The 19,973-nt window shown below is 43.6% G+C and overlaps 1 long non-coding RNA gene across 1 annotated transcript; it reads left to right on the forward strand.

The window, feature by feature from the left end:
• Nucleotides 1-11,307: 11,307 nt before the first annotated feature.
• On the forward strand, nt 11,308-18,447 carry LOC115947907. Its single transcript, XR_004081763.1, has 4 exons — nt 11,308-11,415; nt 12,278-12,311; nt 16,636-16,720; nt 18,411-18,447. It is a non-coding gene; the product is annotated as an uncharacterized LOC115947907 (long non-coding RNA).
• The last annotated feature ends 1,526 nt before the right edge of the window (nt 18,448-19,973 follow it).

A 19,973-nucleotide genomic window follows, 5' to 3' on the forward strand; every position in this document is an offset into this window, starting at 1 on the left:
GCATTAACTTATCTTCCTCTCTCATGTATTGACATTTCTTTCCTTTGGGGAAGGAGGCATAAGATTTTAATGAACTCAGAAAGAAGATGTTAACCTTGTAGGAGGGATCAGCCACAGAGCGGGTTCCAAGTTAATTTCTATCATTTGGTCATTTGAGTATTGCTGCTCACAGGGTCAGTGTTCCTCTCTCCAGGAGATGAGCAGTCATCCCACTAAACTCCATTTTGGACAGTTTTGGGAACAGAGGCTGGCCAGTCTGTGAGGACCTAGGAAGTGAAGGCTGACAGATTTCAGACCATTGGGCTGCCCAGCTCCTGCTGATGTGCACTGAGGGAACAGACCAGACCCTCTCTGCAGGACCTTCCTGAGAAAGCAGAGCTGTCAGTCCTACTTCTAATGTCTCAACCAAACTGTCTTAGCTGTAATTAAATAGAAATAGAGAGGAGGAATAAATATTTCTCTTCCTGCTACAACAGTCACTTCTAGCATTCAATTCATCTCCAAGCAGAGATCTGCCACTGGGAATTTCACAGGACAGAAAGAATGCTGCCACTTGTGGATATGAATTTTTACAAGGGAACACTTGTAGGTATGAGGTTTAGGCTCTCACTTGTGGCTCATTTAAAGACAGCTACCCTGGGCTTGATATAAAGGTATGAAATCTCCTCATGATGCAGACAGAAAGCCAAGACCCTTGACCCTCTAAAGCCATGATCTGAACAAAAGTTTTTTGCTTAAATTGCTCAGAAGAATTCGTAATCACTTCAGGACTTCTATAATCTTCCTATAGGTGAATCAGGAATAGTTTCATACTTTAAATGCTCTCTTCCTTGAAAGGAGTAAATAACTGGGTTTTGCCTCTTTAAACAGGAAAAGTTGCATCATGAGACACAGTCCCATGAGATCTCCAAGTTATGTGAGTTTCCCTTCTGGTCAGTGGACACTGTCAACAGCAGAATTGCAGTCTGCAAAAGTCTTGCATTTGGATGCTCCCTAACTTCTACTTAGCCCTATTATACAATTATATTTCTATCAAAAAATAATTGAAAAAAAAAGTGTAAAAAGCAAAAAGTCCCTATACCTTAAAGGTATTTGGTTCTACAACAGTGGATCTACATAGGCATCTGCTGGCCAGAAGACTTCCCTCATTTATGATGTTAAGGGTTGGGATACATGACCTAGTGGGCAGGAAATTAGGCACACACAAAACTTACCATGTTTCTGACTCGCACTGAAACAGGATAAAGAAAAGCTGGTGGGGGGGAAGAGGATGAAGCAAGAGGGAATGAAAGACAGAACAAACACAGTTGTTCCAGCTCCTCATCACATCATTTTTATCTGTGACCACCTCCAGCCTTGCATGAGATGCTTTGGGACAGCCCTGGCTGTATGAACAACCATGGGCATGTGATGCTCAAATGAGAACAAAAGGCACTGTGAAAGCCATGTACACTCCATGCTGCCTGAAGTATTGAAAGCCACTTTTAGGAGACAATTTACAGAAAAATAAAAAAGTTTACAAACTGGTTTATGAGACAGTTAAATGGTTCTTGCTGGGGGGGTCTTTATAATTGAATTACAAGAACAAAAGAAATCTGAGGAGCAGGCAGAGGCCTTAAGGCCCAACATGCTTGACCTCATTTGGTTTAATTGCACTGCTGGCTCCCTCACTATAACCTTCACTTGGACAACAGTCTCTGGAAATCATTTAAACTCCTTGCTTCAGTTGCCTTTGCTAGAGATTTAGTCAATAATTTTATTGCCTCCTTGGTAAGTTAGCTCTGAGTGCCCCAGTCTTTAATTAAAAACCTCTTAAGTTTGAATCTTTTAGCAATATGAACATATTTATCTAAGATCATTATCAAAACCTTCTATAAATTTTATAACTTCCTCCTAATCATCTTGGGGATGCTGTTTTCCATTGTGGATGAACTCAGGTCCCCTGGAGCAGGGCACAGAGCTGAGGGCAGGCTGAGCTCTGCACAGCTCCTGGAGGAACAGCGAGGGGCTGGTGGGAGGGTGGCCAGGGCAGCAGGGACAGCAGGGACAGCAGGGAAGTGTCTGCAACTGAGGTTGAATGGGGCCAGGGGAGGTACCACAGCACTGGGAATCCCTGTGCCACCCCTGCCACCTTTGTTACTACAGCCAGGGGCTAACTGGGTGCAGATTTTGTCTTCCTGTGTGATGCTAGTGGCTACAGCAACATTGATGCCACAGTCCCCAAGACTTTCCCCTTCCTTTGTACATAGTAAGTGTTAAATTTGAAGCAAGGTCTTCTTGAGAGTCTTAGCTTCAGACTGACTTTTTCATATGTGCCATCCATTAGCTTTTTATTTTTAATATTTAGGTTATTTCTTTTTAAATCAGGTCCTGTTCTTCAGGAGGGTTTCTGTTCAACCTTTCTGAATCACAAATTCAGTGCCACATGATTTCAACTCTAAATGATCAGAAGTGAATGTCTGCAAAGCTGGAAATAGTCATTCCTCTTCTGAACTCAGTTGTGATGTTCAGTTTTCTGGCAGTGGAGCAGGGGCTAACAATGCAATGGGCACCACTAAAACACTAAAACTCCTGGGAATGTGATTCTGTCAGGGCTCAGTACTGCTGTGAGAGGGCTGGGGAGGATGCTTTTCTTGGGAGCATGTTTTGGAAGCACTTGGGTCTGATCCTGGCCTGTTTCATGCTCTGAGTCCTTACACAAAGTGTGCCCAGTGTGGCCCCTGGGCAGGGAGGACGGCCTGTGAGGATGGGGCTGGGACAGACATGAGCAGTGCTCAGTGGCTCTGTCCCCATGGTCCCCAGTGAGGCAGCTCAAGCTTCCTTGCCACAGAGATGGCACTTTTTTCACCTGTCCATAATCTTCCAGCCTCCTCCCAGGGCAGGATCCACCCAGGCAGATCTGAGGAGGATTTCTTGAAGGATACAGCACCCAGCAGCAGGTTACTCTGATTCCTCACTGCCTGCAGGCAATGGGAATGCTCAGCAGTTCCCTGGGGAGGTTCTCCAGGGCTGAAGAAACCCTCCTTGCACCTCTGTTCCCCCATCAAATTTGAGAACAACCTGCTTCCTACCATCAGAAGTTCAGCCAGCTCTCTCATAGGCAGGATCCTGAGCACCAGGGCTGGCTGTCACACTGTCCTCCAGCCCCAGGATAAGGCACAACCTTTCTGCCTCAGTTTCCCTTTCTGCAAAATTAGGGTAATTGTAGTGGACACCTCAAGAGGGAGGGGGTTCAGAGAGATTAATGAGCTCTTTGTAAACTGCTTTGAATATGAATATTGCTGTGGATAGTAAGTGCTAACTATCAATTATTAAGTGGGAGTCAGGTTTCAGGAGCCTTATATCAGGGAAAGGTTAAGGAAGTGTAATAGCAGAAGACATGTAATGAAGCTCAGTACTGCCCCATAGCACTGGCTGTGAGAAGCTAATATCCACAGTAAAATTCCAGCTCTGTAGCCTATGTAGAGTATTTTGCTCTGCTGCTATAATGATGACACTTAGAATTAGACTGACATAACCTAGAGAGCTCTGGGGACTCATCATCTCTGAGATTTCACTTAATTATTGGCAAACTCTGTCATTTAGTATCCCAAGCAGGCTGCACTATGTATAACCAACACATCTAATTTGATTTCATCTTGAATTGCTCCTATGAGTGGTCTTGAATGGGACCGCATCTGGTATCTTGGCAACGTCCCTTCTTCTCGTGGAGAGAGCTGTCCTTGAATCCATAAAATGGATCTCTTGCAGCAGGGGGGTGAGTGTGCACGTGGGGGGGAACCCTCTGGGAGCACACAAAGGGAGGCTTGGCTTACACGCACATTTGACATGTTTAGGTTTTTAATACTTTGGTTTTTGAGATAAATTATATCCTTGAATCTTGGTGTAAATATTTTTTTTTGAGCTAGGGCAGTGGATTTAAGAAGCACTTAGGATGCTTGATCCTTAATTTAAGCTTTCAAGAAGGAACTGGTTGCTGGTTTGTATGGACAAAACCTTATTTCTTTCTTCCCTGTGATGTACAATTAGAAGGTGGCGTGGGAGATCAAGTGTACATTTCAAGGAGAGAGCAAACTAATCATAAAAGAATAGTCAGAAGGTGATTTTTCTGTGTAACTGAGTGAGGTTCAGAATTCTGGTATGTAGGACACAAGGATCACTCAGCTTCCCACTAACTCAAGATTTCTCTGTCCAGCCAGCCCTCCCTCCTGGCAGCTGGCTTGTGAAGAGGAAAAATCACCCCCAATTTTCATGTACACCATAGAAATGAGAGACAATTCAAAATTTATTTCCTTCTTCAGAGATTTGATCTTACAGTTTACACAGGGATAAGCCCAGGTGAAGGAAGAGTGGTTTCCACAGAGGATGTGCGTTCTGCTGTGCTCATGGGAGAAATGTTCAGATAGACAATATACATATATATGTGTGCCACAGTTTTCAGTAACTTCTTTCAATTTCTATTACTCTGTGATAAAATGACATTTTCTGAATGACAGGAATTTTCTGTCACTTAAGACTTGCTGTTTCTTTTTGCTGCAGCAAACTTAAATCACTGCATTATCCTACTGGTCAGTAAGACCTAATCCTGCAAAGCTGAAAGCACAAGGACTCTTGTCCTGTGTTTCCAGAGGAGGAGTATCTTACAACATTTGTGACCTAAATTGCAATACTCTCCCTTTGTGTCACAAACTGAACATCCTTGGGAGTCATGTTTCAAAAGAAGTATGGTCCTTCCAGCTGTGAAAGACAGAGGCACATCAGGAAGAAGCTCAGGACTAAATTGAACAAAACAGTTCAGGTTTTGTTTTATGCTCTGTAACTCAGAAAGTGACACATTTTTCAGTCTTCTCTTGGCCATTCCCAGACTACCAAGTTAAAGTTTCAGTAGGATTAAAATACAGATTAGAACCCTGAACATTGACAACTACTTGGTAACTTGGTGAACTACTTGCTTATTTGACAAGCTCACAAAACTTTTTATTTTCCCAAAGGAAGATCCAGTCTTATCCTATTCAAAAGAAAGCTCTGGTCTTTTCTTGCTTTAAAGACAGACCTTTTACCAGCATCTAGGATTGCAGAAACCGCTTATTTACAGTGATAGTGTCTATTTACTCCTTTGCCTTGCTCAGTTCTCTCCAGCAGGGTGAAACCACAGTACCACGTGCACTTGTGAATATACTGGTTTTGAGTGGTTAAAATACATTCATCAGCTCTAATAAAGTGCTCAGTGCTTCCTGGATGTACAAGATATGAATCACATAATGTGAAGAAGATGACCACATAGCATCCTCGTTACTGAGCTGGGGTAGTGCTCTGCTGCCTGCAGAGCAGCTGTGCTGGTGTGTGACTCTGCACATGTCAACAGACTGAGCAAAGGGAGGGAGATGGATGCAATTCTCTCCTCAGGCACACAGGAGTTAATCATGAAAAGGTGTGATTTTTGATTGGTATTTTCTTGTGTAATTACATCCCTGACTTAACATGGCTTCATTCTGACTATTCCTCCCAGTAACTGCATTAAGATTTCAAGTACAGAGTGATAATTGCTATTAATATTTGCACTTCAGGTTTGGTCAGATGGAGGAACTTCTATGACCTTCCAAATAAATGGATTAAAAAAATGATGCTAACATCAGGATATTTTGGGTGATTAATAAGCGGGGTAGTGTTTGGAATCAGGATAGAGTTGGCAGTGCTGCTGGGAGACCTCTAAGTAACCCCACTGCAGCAGAGCTCCTGCAGCCTGAGACCCACACCGAGTGGGACACTTCCAGTTTGTGCACTGGTTCCACTACACTTCAACAAAGCTGGACTAACTAGCAAAGAAAACATTTATAAGCATCTATGAAAATAAGTGATGTCAGGATAAAACTAATCAGAACAAAGGGACTTGTGCCTATTTTAAAGTATAAGCAGATCTGGCTTTAATTGCTTTTTTGAAAACTTTTGCTCAATGTGGGCCTTTCTTCAATTTAGAGAATAAAACACAATTTTTGGTTACTTTTAGATTCAAACCATTGCTGGCACTGTGCAATGGAACAGTTTTTAAAAAATATTCCAGGGCAGTCCTTTGATTAAAAAACTTGATGACTGCCAGACTAGACAATCTCTTGGGGTCTCTGCCAGCCTTATGGTTCCATGATTTGTCATCACTCTGGAAAAGACTCTGCTCTCATTCCTATCTGTGTAGCTGCACTGTCTTCATTTTACACAATGAAGAGATGTGGAGAGGCTGAAGTAGCTTGCCAAGAACCAAAAACGGATCAGTGATCAAATCTGGGCAGAACTCAGCCTTCTTTTTTCCTCTGTATAAGCAAAGAGCACAGCCTCTGACAGAGCTGCCCAGCTCTTGGAGCTAACTTCTCTACAGACCTTGGTGCCTGATCCTTCCAGTCAAATGCCAGTTCCACAAGCAATGGTTTTCATTAATTTCTTTAGCATCCTTCATTTCTCCCTCCTCCTTCCCATCTTTTTCCTAATTCCATCACTTCACACACCCCTGACATCACCTGCATGCCTTCCCAGGCCTCCATTGCCACTCTGTTCTCCAGATCAGTATTCCACCACTTCCTTCCCAATGGCTTTTGGGGTCACAGAAAGAGTGAACACATGTGCAGAGGTGGGAAGAAGAATTGGAGACAGGTTTGATTTGTGGGAAAGGAAAAAAGGCTGAAGAAGACCCAGCCTGTGCTGGCCTTACCATAAACTGCAGCTCATGAAAACTCTCATGAAAGAATTTAACACAGAATTACCAGGAAATGCCAGGAACATTTCAGACTCCCTCCTCCCTTTCACCAACAGGTACAACATGCCAAAGCATATGACACACTCACAGCCACAAGACTGCAGACTTCCTGTCCTTATTTAAATCAAACCTGCAACAACCCTTCAGTATTTGGCTTCCAAGAAAATTGGCTGTACAGTCATTTTGTCTGCCTGTTCCTTGTCCCAGTAATGTTTCAATTGGATGGCCAATTTCTAGGAATATGTTTCAAAGCCATTAAGTTCCCACATGTTTCATGAAAGTGAGTGTCTGGACAGAAGATGAAAGCCTTTGCCATAAAACGTTCCTATGCCTCATAACAAAGATCTGGAAGAGGATGTGTGGTTGCCCATTCCACTCTGAGCTAGGCTAAAACATCTACATTTTCCTCAGTGAATTATTTTTGAGTCTTTATCTCATCTGGAAAAAGCCTCTAGCAAGCGGATGCCTCATCACCCCTTGACCAACTCAGAGCAGCCACCTAAGCTTTTCCTTCACACACTGCTGTCACATCAGCTTGGTATGGAATACAGTTTTAGGGAAATGTAAAAAAAGAAGAAAAATAGAAAAAGGAAAATACTTCAGGGTAACAGTGGCAATGTCAGCTCTGTATCCTGATACAGATAACACAGCAGCTGTCTGCAGAGGCAGATCCTTTCAAAATTTAAGAGACTATTTGGAGAAATCAGTCCCAATAGTGCCATAAGCACAGAACAAAACACAGCAGTGCTGGATGTTGCCAATTTGTTGCTGACAATGCTTTGTGTCACTACCCTCATTTAGGAACATGAGATGGAAAACACAGTCCTAATACCTACTTATCTCCAATAACCTCTGCCCCTTGTTCATTTCATTTTTGGTATAAATCTACTCTACATGCCATATCCTTTTGTGAGAGCGAGGGACCTGGGCTAAGTGTGCGTAAATATCACCCAGACATCGCTCAGCCTTGAATGCAGGCGGGGCAGCGTTGCTCTGTTTGAAGTGTGGGAGATGAGAGGACACAGCAAACCCACCTGCACTGAGGAGATGGAGCACACAGCAAACCCACCTGCACTGAGGAGATGGAGCACACAGCAAACCCACCTGCACTGAGGAGATGGAGCACACAGCAAACCCACCTGCACTGAGGAGATGGAGCACACAGCAAACCCACCTGCACTGAGGAGATGGAGCACACAGCAAACCCACCTGCACTGAGGAGATGGAGCACACAGCAAACCCACCTGCACTGAGGAGATGGAGCACACCAGGGCAAAGCCGCTGCGGGATCTCGCTCCAGCGAGATCCTTTCACACACACAGGGGCATCCAGAGCGGAAATCCTGACAGAAAATCCTGAACTTTCTGGGGAAAAAGCGGAGACATTCGCTGGCGCCTTGCTTCCCCGATGAGAGTTTGGTTTGCCAGGGAAAAAGTGATAGTTTTCCATATCCTCCAGCTCACGGTCACGGCTCTGAGTGCAGTGTTTCCGCCAGGTTTTCTGGCAGTGCTAAGAGCTAGGGGTTGTATTTCAACATGTATTAAAACAAAAGAATATAGGGAGGGGCAAAAAATTATTGTTTTAATGGGAAGGGAGAAGGCAAATGCACAATCTGCAGTCTTTGCTTTTCTTCACATTTTGTGCAAACTGGTCGCTTACTGGTTAATCTTCCCCTGTTGCTGCCATCCTGCCAGAGCAGCTCATGTTGCCCTTCCAACCACACTGCAGTGAAAAGGAGGTTTAAAAATCCTTCAGCACTCACAGAATGCACTGAGCAGTGCTGCTCACTCCCCCCTGCCCTCAGCAGCAGCTCCTGTGCTTTGACTGCAAACTCCGCGGGCCACAACTCTCCCAGGATAATTCGGAAATACTGAGGGAGTTTAGTTCTGGCTTTCCCATTTCAGAGCTGTCCTTTTCTCTGCTTTCAACTGCTTATTTTATTTGGTCTGTGTTGAATGCTCTGTCCCTTGACCTTTCACCTTTCCAGGAAAGTTACTTCAGGATTTTGCCAAACATGCCAGGGGAGGGCAGAGGCTGAGCAGGGAGAAAGTCAGGCATTGCCCCTTCTTCCAGCACCCAGGCTCTGTGCTGTGCCAGCTCACAGGAAATCTTGCTGCCACTTGCCAATGGGCACTGCCTCCACACATAAACACAACAGCAAAGGTGTAAGAAAGATTTTGTTAAACCTTTTGGGAAATAGGATACCATTTAGAGGTTAATCCCAAAGATTCATGGAGAGTTGCAGCCAGTAGAGGGGCGTAGGAAAGTGGAGGAGAGACATTTTTACTTCTGAATACAGCCTGATTTTATACCTGCAAGAAGAGTTGAAAAACTTCTCCTCCCCTTGGCAAGGAGAGAACTGACAGATATTAAAAAAAAAAAAACTCCACTGACTTTGGAGAAATAAAGGCCCTAAGAATCAACTCTACATATGCTCCTTTGGCTTCAGGTTTAAGTTAAAATCACCTCTTTCTATCAGTAGGTTTGGTTCTTGTTTAAGTGACAGCAATGTTTATTGTGGCTCAGCCTGGCTGCACAAAGGCTTGTCCATCTATTACTGGGTGGTTAAATTCTCAGGTTTTGAATTCTTGCAGGTGACTCAGGGAAATAAGATTTAGTGGCTTTTAAAAAAATTATTACTTGTAAGAGACAGACGGATTGCAAACAAAGGGCTGGTTCCTGCTCCTGTTGAAGGCATGGAATTGAGGCACCAGAGTTCATTCCTGATTGCCTTAGGTGTTCAGCGAGAAAGAAAGAAGTAAGAGAGAGCTGTAAGGCTAAAAGCAAGCACTGACATGCTGTAAGACCTTCATGATTACCTCTGAGGGGAGAAACACAACTTGTAAAAAAATTATAAGAGGATAACTGCACCTTCTTCATGAAAATGAGCAAATTCCAGAGTGTTTCTTCTGCCTGCTATGTGATTTGCTTCAGCTTCATTTCACGTGCTGTCTCACACAATAGCCTCCGGGGATTCTCAGGGAAAAAAAAATTAGCTGCCTCACCTTCTATGCCCAACTCCTGCCTTCCCGCAAGGAAATTATTTGCTGCTTCCCTAACAAACCTGCTTCAGTTGTCACTGTAGGTAAGGTTATGTCAACACTGCTATTATAAACTCCTCTTGTCAGGAATTTACAAGTCGGCTGTAAAAATTCCCTTTGCACTTAATTCTGGCAGAGATGAAAAAGCCCCAGGAGCACATTAAAAAAAATAAAAATCAACATTTACATATTAGATTTTAACACTTTCCAAGAAATGAATACTTCAGTGTTAATGCAGACACTGTATGACCAGACAAAGACCTAAACAAATGGGTCCAGTCAGGGAGGGAATTCTCTACTGAAATAAGTCACCTTGGAGTGCCCTGCACACCAGTGCTGCAAATATGGAAATGTCACTCTGAGTGCCACCAGAGGAATAAGAACAAAAGTGCCCTGGAAAACCTCATCTACTTACACTGCAATGATAAAATGCAAGCCATCCTGTTTATTGAGGGATACATCCTGTCTGTCGTACCAAGAAGCTGAGTTTAATGTTTGAAGATTTCACTGGAGTTGAGGAAGGATTTTTTTTTAATCTGTCTGAAGTATTTATCTCACCTTCATCCTCATCTGAGCCCCTTGTAATCACCAGCACATTTAGCTTTCCTGGTGCATTACTGCCGTTTATTTTCATTTCAGAAACAGAATGGTGATATGGAGAGAGGTTAAATGATTTGCCCAAGGTCACAGAGGACAAGCCTGTGCTCTGGGAAAGGCACTGGCCCATGGCTGGGACCCACCCAGCACACTGTCCATCCTCTCATGGCTTGCTAAGAGGTAAGGACAATTTATTGTGCTTAATACAGCTCTGAGCCTGCAGTTTCTTTTCCCTGGGCTTCTACTTGGCAGGATTTAACAGTTACTGGCTTCATTCTCCCTCTCCACTCCCACCCTTGTTTTTTATGGGTTTAAGAGGAACCTGAAAAGGTCTGATTTTGGATCTGAGGATCTGAGGAAGTGTAGAGAGCCTGAATTGTTTGCGTACAAGAAACGTTGCTGTGTAGGGGCTGAAACAGACAGGGCAGATTTGGTGTGTACAGAGGTGTGTGCTTTTACATTCTGCCCAGTTCCATATTGAAAAGGAGGACTACATGGCACTAAGCTAAACTCTGGAAGTCTTGAGAGAAAAAAAGGGGAAGGCCAGGAAAAGGAAAAAGAAGATAGAGAATAAGCAGTAAGTGGTTTTGATACAGTCTTTAGTTAATTTTCAAATGCTATAGAGAATCAACAACTGAAAGAAATTATAATAATCCAGTTAGAACTAGTGCAGCTTCAATAAGACCACATTTTTAAAAGTATGATTCCAGCTCTCTAAACTCTTCCACATATTTAATGCATGCAAATATCTACACCCATGTGTATGACTCTGCAAAGTTATGTTTGCAGCCTTGCAAACCACATTTTAAACAAAGACTCAGATCTCCATCTTTTTCCTCCTCTTAACTGTTCAGGACACACACAAGGAGTGCTGCTTCCTCCAGTGACACCAAGCAGAGCATGTCCTAAGCTGGGGCACCCCAGGCCCAGTTCTGAGTGAACAGCAGTGTCAGTCTGCCAAGGAAAGGACCAAATTCTCTGGAACAGAACAGGTCCAAGAAGCACAAAAGGAATTTACAAAGCAAGATTTTGGTAATATGGTCCATTGGCTTTTGATAATAAAAACCACATTGTAAATGGCCAAGAAATTAATCTTTAAAAGGCAGCTGTAGCCCATGTGTATTAACTATTTTTCAAAGATATTTCCTCTGGATTTTTGTTACCTTCTTTAATACATGTTTCCAGCCAGCAGAGATGTTATGCTCTGTGGGTGAAATATAATATGCATTTTTAAAACATTTATAAATATGTATACACCCTATGGATTCACACTGCACTGTAGGAGCTGTGTTCTGGTCTGCAGTCTTTAAAAATTAATTACAAATATACTAAGGTGTATGTTCAACACAATGCATGGGGATTTAGCCACATAAATTTCATTAAGGCTGATGAGAGGTGTGCAGTTAAAGCCTTGCATATCAAGACATCATGCATAAAGAAAAGCCTGTCTAATTATGTATTTACTTATTAAAGCGGAACAGCTCTGAAGGGCATGCATGTTTATCTAATTTTATTTATTCCTTTTCAAAACAAATGAAATGCACACATGAGTACACACGTGCACACACACACACACCTGTATTCTGCAGAACATGGAATTTTAAAATTTGATATGTTAATATGTTAAAAAATCAATTAAAATGATTCTTCAGCTATTGTTATTTCTTGTAACAAGCAAGATTAAAACATCCCTTGAGGTCACAAACTAGGAACATGTAAATAACCTGACAATGTGAAATGGTATTTTTGTGCTATTAAAGGCATTGGTGGCACATTTTAGTAGAGTTGCAATTGTCACACACAGTACTCAAAGCTGGGAAATTCTCAGTTCCCTTACCTTGTTTCCTCAGGTCTCACTTTTGCCATCATAAAACTTCTTTCCTCTTCTTAACAGGGAGGCATGTAGATGGCACACAGCCTGCATTAAGGTAAAGCCTTGGCTTTAGCACATGCATGTGGGTAGAAACTGGGTATTTTGCATGAATGTTGTTAACTTCTGGACATGAAGGAATGCATTTCACACAACTGTTTAGTTCCTTCTCCAGATTACTGAATGGCTCCAACATGTGTTTGCTGCCAAGTTCAGGATCTGAAGATGTTGCTCCAGTGTCTCTTCTGAGCACTTTGATGCCATCTACTAGATCATTGTGTTAGGGGCCAAGTTAAGGCCAGCAGGGTAAAGGCAATTTATAACCCACATAGTGACATCAGTCTAACCTAGCAACCTCCCTAGCAACACTGCCAAAGCATCACAATGTGGCCCCCATAGCTCAGATGATATGAAGATAGCAGCATTGTTAGGGTGGGAGGTTGCCATTTTGGCCTAGCAACAAATAACAGCCTGACCTTGGGATCTATTGAAAGCTGAGAAGCCAAGCAGAACAGAGGGAGAACCACCAAATGAAAGCCCAAGGGTTCCCGTCTATTTATTTTATGTAACCTAAACAAATTCTTCAGAGAAAAATATGGCAATGCTTCCAGACACACTGCATGCTTATATATTCAACATTGCTTTTCCACATGGCTTGTTAAGAGATTTTACGTTGTGATTTGGAAATCACAAAACCTGTGTGCACAAAAAGGATGAATAAAGAAAGCACTCCAGCCAATTCAGAGTGGTGACAAACAGGCTGCATGTTGCTGTAAACGTGTGCTGATGTGAGGGCTCCCACCCCCAGGTATCACATGGGGTGATTTGGGAGCCACACACACACACTGGGCTTTGGGCTCAACCAAGAAATCCAGCTGTAACCAGCTTATTTGCAGCATTTTGTCACTGAAAATAATGAAATGGATATAAATCACATCCTCCCCTTCCTTCTCTTTCTTCCTGCTGCCCATTCTAATAAGCCCCTTGTCCACACCATTTGCCAGGCCTGCAGAGGCAGCTGCTGAAGCAAGGTAACACTTCTCTCTCCCAGATACACATCAGGAGTAGGGCATCCTCTAAAGACACTCTGAGGAGTTAGACCTGATCTGCTTGGTGTTTCTAGTTTCTAGCAGTGATCCCATCCTCCTGGTGTTTGTAAGTGAATCTCATGTGCAGCATCCTGACAGTTACAGTGATTCAGAAACAACAGAGAGAAACAAATGGCAAGCATGGAAAAAGCAAGCGATGCTTTTGTGTCTGTACTGGTGGCCCTGAACCAGTGTGTGGTGCTGGAGGTTGCCTGATGCTGAGCTTCCAGGCACCATTTGGCCTTAAGAAAATAGAAAACAATATTAGCCCAAGAGTTCCTAGGAGAATCATAACCCTCAGAATTCCAGAGCTGTCCTGTACAGTGAGCACTTCTAAGCCCAGCCAGTGGGGATAATTCACCTCCCCCTGGTTTGCTGGCTCTAAGCTACCAGCTGGCCAGTGCAGGGAAGCTCAAATTGCAGCTGCCTTCACCCTCTGTAGCTGTCAAGATAAACAGATGACTTTGGTTTGCAGCAATGGAATATTGAATATATGCTTTCAAAAATGTAATCTCTTTGGAAATTTCAATGAAACATGCTTTCACATATGTGTGGCTTTGCATGTGGGTGTGTGAATGCGCACACATTTTTGTATAATTACATTTTTCAATAGGTATTTTAAAAAATAATTTTAATTCCTTCAATTTTTGTGCATTGTGTCCCCATTGTATAACACTTGGTATCACTATCAGTTTATAACTTCTCTTGAGAGAGGAGCCACTAGCCACAAATAGCCAATTGTCTACTTGCAGCAGCCTTTTACAAAGGGCCTGATAGAGCTGAAGTGGACATGGTCTGTCTGTCCTGCTGTCACTGCTGCAGTAACCATAATTGTCGTGTGGGTAAGATGAAGTCAGGAGCAATTTATCTTATAAAACCTTAGTGCAACTTTCATCACAGAGCACAGCATCTGCCCATTAGCTCAGTTTCTGTTTTCAGCCAAGACTGTGACACATTCAAAGGCATTGTATGAAGTGTGTGAAAGTTTACTCCTTTGGATCTTTCTTAAATTACAAGCTTTAAGTACATTGAAAAATAATATTGGGAGAAACCTCTTGTGTTAGTGCCACTTCCTCCATTCCACACTTTTTCAAACTCAAACCGGCCACCCAAAGCTTTTTTAACTCCTTGGCTTTCCCATAAGAGCCCTTGCAGGAATTGTGTGTATCCAAATGGTGAAGGGGAGGCTGCAGTGGTACCCAAACAGCTGTTCCTACCTCCCAGCGATGCAGATGTGCTGGAAACCCCACAGACATGAGGGAAGAGCAGAATTCAGCTTGTCAGAGTGCTTCCCAGCCACACTGCTCTGTCTCCTGCTGCCATCTCTGCACGAGGGTGTCCCCAGAGGTTACTTCCAAACTGTAAAAGAATGGGAGGAGGATGGGAATGGGGATGAATTCTTACCAACTGACCATATTACCTTCTCCATGGATTTCCTGCAAAGCATCTTGGAAAGTGCTGACAATCTTTCTCAAGTCCTAATGCTGGCCACAGGTTTCCCCCCAGGTCTCCACATCAGCGTGAACCTTCTCTCCCTTTTCCATGTCATTTCCTTCCCTCTGTGAACCATGCTTCCCAGAGGAGGGAAGGGAGCAGGGTGGGGAAGCAATTCCTCCACACAGGACTGCCAGAACCAATGGTCAGTACTAGCTGTGTGTCTTTTCCTCAGCACCATATTTTGCCAATCTGTACAATAAAATGTGTGAAATACACTTGCAAAAAATAGCTGAGAAGTTCATTTCCTCCTCCTTCCTCATCACTCAACAGCTCTATAACTCCAGCCTGAGCTTTCACCAGTCCCAGCCATGGTGTTCAAAAGCTCCAGCCCCAGCTCTGGCCATCCTCTGCCCTCCCACTGCAAATCAAGCCCAGAGTAAGAGCCTCGTGTAATGAGTAACCCAGAGGAGATTCATTGGGACCAACACCAGGAAAATTACTTGATTTCTCTGCTTACACAATTCAGAGTATTCATCATTTTGCCAGTTCTGAAACTGAGTAACTTTGGCAAATACCAGAGTCAGTCTCAGTTCCTTAGAGGAGACAAAAGACTTTACCATTAATATTTCCAGAGCCAGCTATATTTTTAGACAATGGAGGCTAGGACTGCATTGTGTGGGTTTCTGTATGTGTATAAATTTAACATTCTGGATACCCATGCTGTTTAAAAAATGTAATCAGTATCTAAAAATAAATGCACCTTATTAAATACTTAAAATTCCTATCCTTCCCTCTAGGGACCATGCATGACTGGCATTGAAGCTGGGTCACTGCAACCAAAAGAAATGAACAATTCCAATCACCAGGCTCTGACTGCATCAGTGAGCTGGTGGAGCTGGGGAGATTGTACCAAAATTGGGATATTCAGATCTGGGTTTTGTTCCACCAGTTAATGACAGATGTAGAATCTGGGATCCAGTTTAGGTAGACTTCTCTGTGTTAGATGTCAATTTAGGCCCCTCTTTGGTGTAAATCTGAGTAAACCTCATGCACAAGTGCTGGGGAAAACAGTCTCACTCAACTCCTTCATTCTGGCCCAGGAGGGAAAAGCAGTGGCCCTGTATTTGTGAGAGGAATGCAGGGATATATAAGGCTCTCCAGTGGCTGCAGTTAATGCCAAGGTCAGCTCCAGCTGACACCGTGCCTGGGGATGTGGGGGAAGGGATGGCTGTGCTCTGTGGCCAAGCCACAAGATGTCAGGAGACTGCTGGGCTGAGCTGAGCCTTGCTGGGCTGTGCTGAGTTGTGCTGGGCTGAGCCGTGCTGGGCTGAGCTGGGCTGGGCTGAGCTGGGCTGTGCTGAGCTGTGCTGGGCTGTGCTGGGCTGGGCTGTGCTAACACTGAGCTGAGCTGTGCTGTGCTAACACTGAGCTGAGCTGGGCTGTGCCATGCTGTGCTGAGCTAACACTGAACTGAGCTGGGCTGGGCTTTGTTGTGCTGAGTTGCTCTGTTGCACTGTTGCACTGTTGCACTGCCTGGCAAGGCAATCTGCACTGGGGCCTGGCAGCAGCCTGGAAGCTCCTGCCATCATTTTTCAGCCCTCTGTGCTATTCTGCATCCTAACCATGCCATTCTGCTTCTTGATGAAAAGATGTGAGCAAGAAAATGAGGAATTTCTCCTTTTTCAAGACTTTTCCCAAGTCCCTATTTTACAGCTTGCCAACTCCCTTGCTGTATATCTACAAGCAGGTTCCTCTCTTATATTTCACTTTACGTGGTTAATTGTGTTTGTATTCTCCACAGGGTTCCTGGCATTTACAGCACACTGTGAGGTCACTGATTTGCTACTGTGTTTTCAGAAACCTGCCTAACCATCCCCATGTAAAACTGAAAACAAGTGGAAAGTGAGAAAGCAGCAGTTTGCAGGAACGTCAGGATGAAAGGGTAAACAAGATCTTACACAGAACCGTGCCTGGGCTTGCATCCAAACACAGTGTGCTACAGCTTTAATATAAAGGGATGGCTGTAAGATGCATTTCATTCTCGCTGCATGCACTCTGCTAGTGAATACTCTGATCACCAGACACTAACTGTGTGTTATGCACAAATCCTGCTGGTGGAATAAATCCTCTTCCCACAATTACAGTACACCCTGCACCAGTTTTTGCATGTCAAGCAGCCAGAGCACAGCCATGTGTGTTTCTAAAGCAGCAATGGCAAATCCATGAAGTCCAGTTCCAGCAGGTGGTATTTGGGGTGTACACAATTGCTGGGAAATTTCATCCAATTTAATTTCTTTAAAATAGTCCTTCAGGTCCACTCTGGTTCCTAATGAATATCTATCTCATGGATTGATAGGGCACTGTCCAAGTGACTCCCATTTTGTTGCCACTGTCAGATCAATCCCCAGATGGTGTCCTGCTGCATCCCTCTCCCTCTCACACCAACACACTGCCACTTACTTGCCTATACTTGCAGAATGAAACTCTTATGGAGAAGGCATTTTTCCAAGTGCAAAGCTGCCATACACAGAGGATACGTGTGGCCAAGATCTGCACAATTCACAAATTAGACTGGAAATTTCAGGGCCCAGTTCTTTATTATTCTTTTTATATCCTTGCTTTGGCTGTAAGGTATCAGCCAGCTGAATTGGTAACTCTGATCACTCTCTGTGTGAAGGTGTAAACAGAAACACAGGTCACCTACATGCAGGGAAGAGTCAGTCCCTTATTTTTGCTGCACTAGAAACTGTAGTGTCCTACACAGAAAGTGCTGCAAAAGCTCAATGGCTTTAGACAACTTCAAGCTTAAGACATTTCCTAATATGTTATGCCTGATTTCTCCAATGGTGGCACCACTCTCCACCAGCTGATCTCCATTGACTTTGGTGAGACCTGCTAGCCTATGCTGCATGCCAGCACCAGTGGTGCCATGAGAGAGGAACCAGGGCCGCTGAGAGTCTGGGAAAAGCTGAAGGTGCTGTGTCTGGCCATCCTTATGAAACCTGGTGTTCTGCTCAGGAGTTTGTGCACCAAGGGATTCACTGTTTGCTCAGCACTGCATCACCTGTGCCATACCACCACTTCTCCTTGGGTTACATTTTCAAGGAGTTGTGAAAAGCACATTTTAAAAGCTCTGCCATTGTCCTGTACTGCTATTAATATATGAAAAATGGCTTTCTGAGTCTCCTTGCTGCTAAACTCAGCTCTGGACTAGCAGGAATCCCATCCTGTTCAACACCTTATTTTACTTCTGTATCAGTGTTCCTGAGTTTCTGTATAATAAATGGATACAGTGTAGCCCCCTTTTTGATATTAAGTGGCATCTGCACGCCCAGGTCTTGGGTGTCATGCTAAGGACTAAGAAAATCAGAAGACGCCAGAAAAAAAAAAAAAAATATCAACATTATTAGGGTGATAGCTCATTTGGCAGAGTGACATCAAGAAATACAACACATCCCTCAGTGTGTCAGTGTGTCCAGTTTCAAGAAGATTCAGTGCCGTGGGTGTTGAGGCAGAAGGCAGAAATGGGTGCCAGATACAAAACACAGGTACCATCATACACACAGGGTGTTTGCACACATTAAACATTGAAATGTTCAGTTTGGAAGTGACTGGAAGTTTTCATTCCACAGATTTGGAGTGGCTGCATGAAATGACATGACACCCATCAAGTTCATGTTCACATAAAAAAAACCCAAACCACGGACAGATGGCACTTTGTCTTTCTGGCAGTGTCAGCAGGCTGGACAAGGTTTAAGCAGGTAAGAGAGTGGAACAGGCTCTGTGGCTGCCACGCGTGGGGCTCCCCTGCTAGAACTGACTTGAACAGCATTATGATTCCTTCTGAACAAACTGCAGCCCTGTCCTGTCCCCTCCATGCCCACCCTCTCCATCAGGCCTGCAGCTCATTAGTGGAGCAGCACGGGATCCCTGCATTGTCACTCTGCATTTGGCACCTTGGAACCAGAAAATGTCTTCATTCAGCTCTGTCAGCCCAGTGCCCAGCTAGCAAGTCAGTCATGAAAATGAGTGCAATGAGTGCTTTTGGAAACAGTGGGGGTGAGAGGAGGCAGGAAGTTAATGAGTACTGAACACTGAATGCAACTGAAGAAGGAAGATGTTCACAGGTAGGACCCCACAATTCTGTAAATCAAGTTCTCTGTCCAACCTGCTACTGTAGCTGTGCATTTGGCATTGAGCACTGATGTGTAAGAATGAGCACAAGCTCTGCAAGGCAAGGCTGCAAATCCTGAGCTCCTGTGCAATGGCTCTTACTCTGCATTTGATATAATCATCAAGTAATCATATTTTAATGAGGGAGTAGAACATGCTAATTGTTTTTCTTCTGCTATTCTACATGGCTGCAAATTAAAGGGACACCAGGGAAGCAAGAATTACAGCCCTGTGTTTTAGGATGGTGCACACTTGCTCAACACAGCTTGAGTGTTTGGTCACAGCCACTTCATCTGTACGATGTGCTTTGTAGCCTGTGGATCATAACAAAAAAATAGATGGATTGCTTTTGTCATTGTGGCACCAGATTGGTGAGGAAAATACTCATGGATTTGGTAGCTTAAAGTGAGTGTACATTAGGAAGTTCTAGCATTTCATTTTATCTTAAAAGCATATTTCCTGAGACTATCTGAAGAAAAGCTGCTAGATACCAACTACACTCTCATATTTTAAAAAGAATCGCAAGAAAGTGAAAATAATTCTAGGAGGAGTTGCTAGGTACAATTCTGGTGCATAACTAATATAAATTTGTCTTATGTTATAAATGAAATATTTGGTTCTGTAAATTCTGACTCCTGTTTCAACAGGTCTTCAACTGATATTCTGGGACACATTTTAGAATCTTCCAACAAAAACTGCTAGGAGTTTGGTAAATCCTGACAATTAAATAAATTGCTGTATTTCAACTAAGACCTTCCTCCCATGCTCTGAGTCTTCAGCACACCTCAGGCACTGCAGCACCTTCCTGTCAGGGCTCTCTGGTGCTTGCAGAGCTCTTAAAAAATGGATTCCAGCTTGAAGCAAAATTTCTGTTGACTGGTAATTGGTCACTTGCACATGGTGGTGGTACCTTGTCTGAACAGCAAAATGAGGGCTGGCTGCTTGCAGGGCTGCAAGCAAGTAAAAAAATAACATTAATTTCTGTGATATTTATTTCTATGTCCAGGATAAGACAAGGGAAA

The sequence above is a fragment of the Geospiza fortis genome, unplaced genomic scaffold (genome assembly GCF_000277835.1).
Source record: "Geospiza fortis unplaced genomic scaffold, GeoFor_1.0 scaffold408, whole genome shotgun sequence".
Classification (NCBI taxonomy): Eukaryota; Metazoa; Chordata; class Aves; order Passeriformes; family Thraupidae; genus Geospiza; species Geospiza fortis.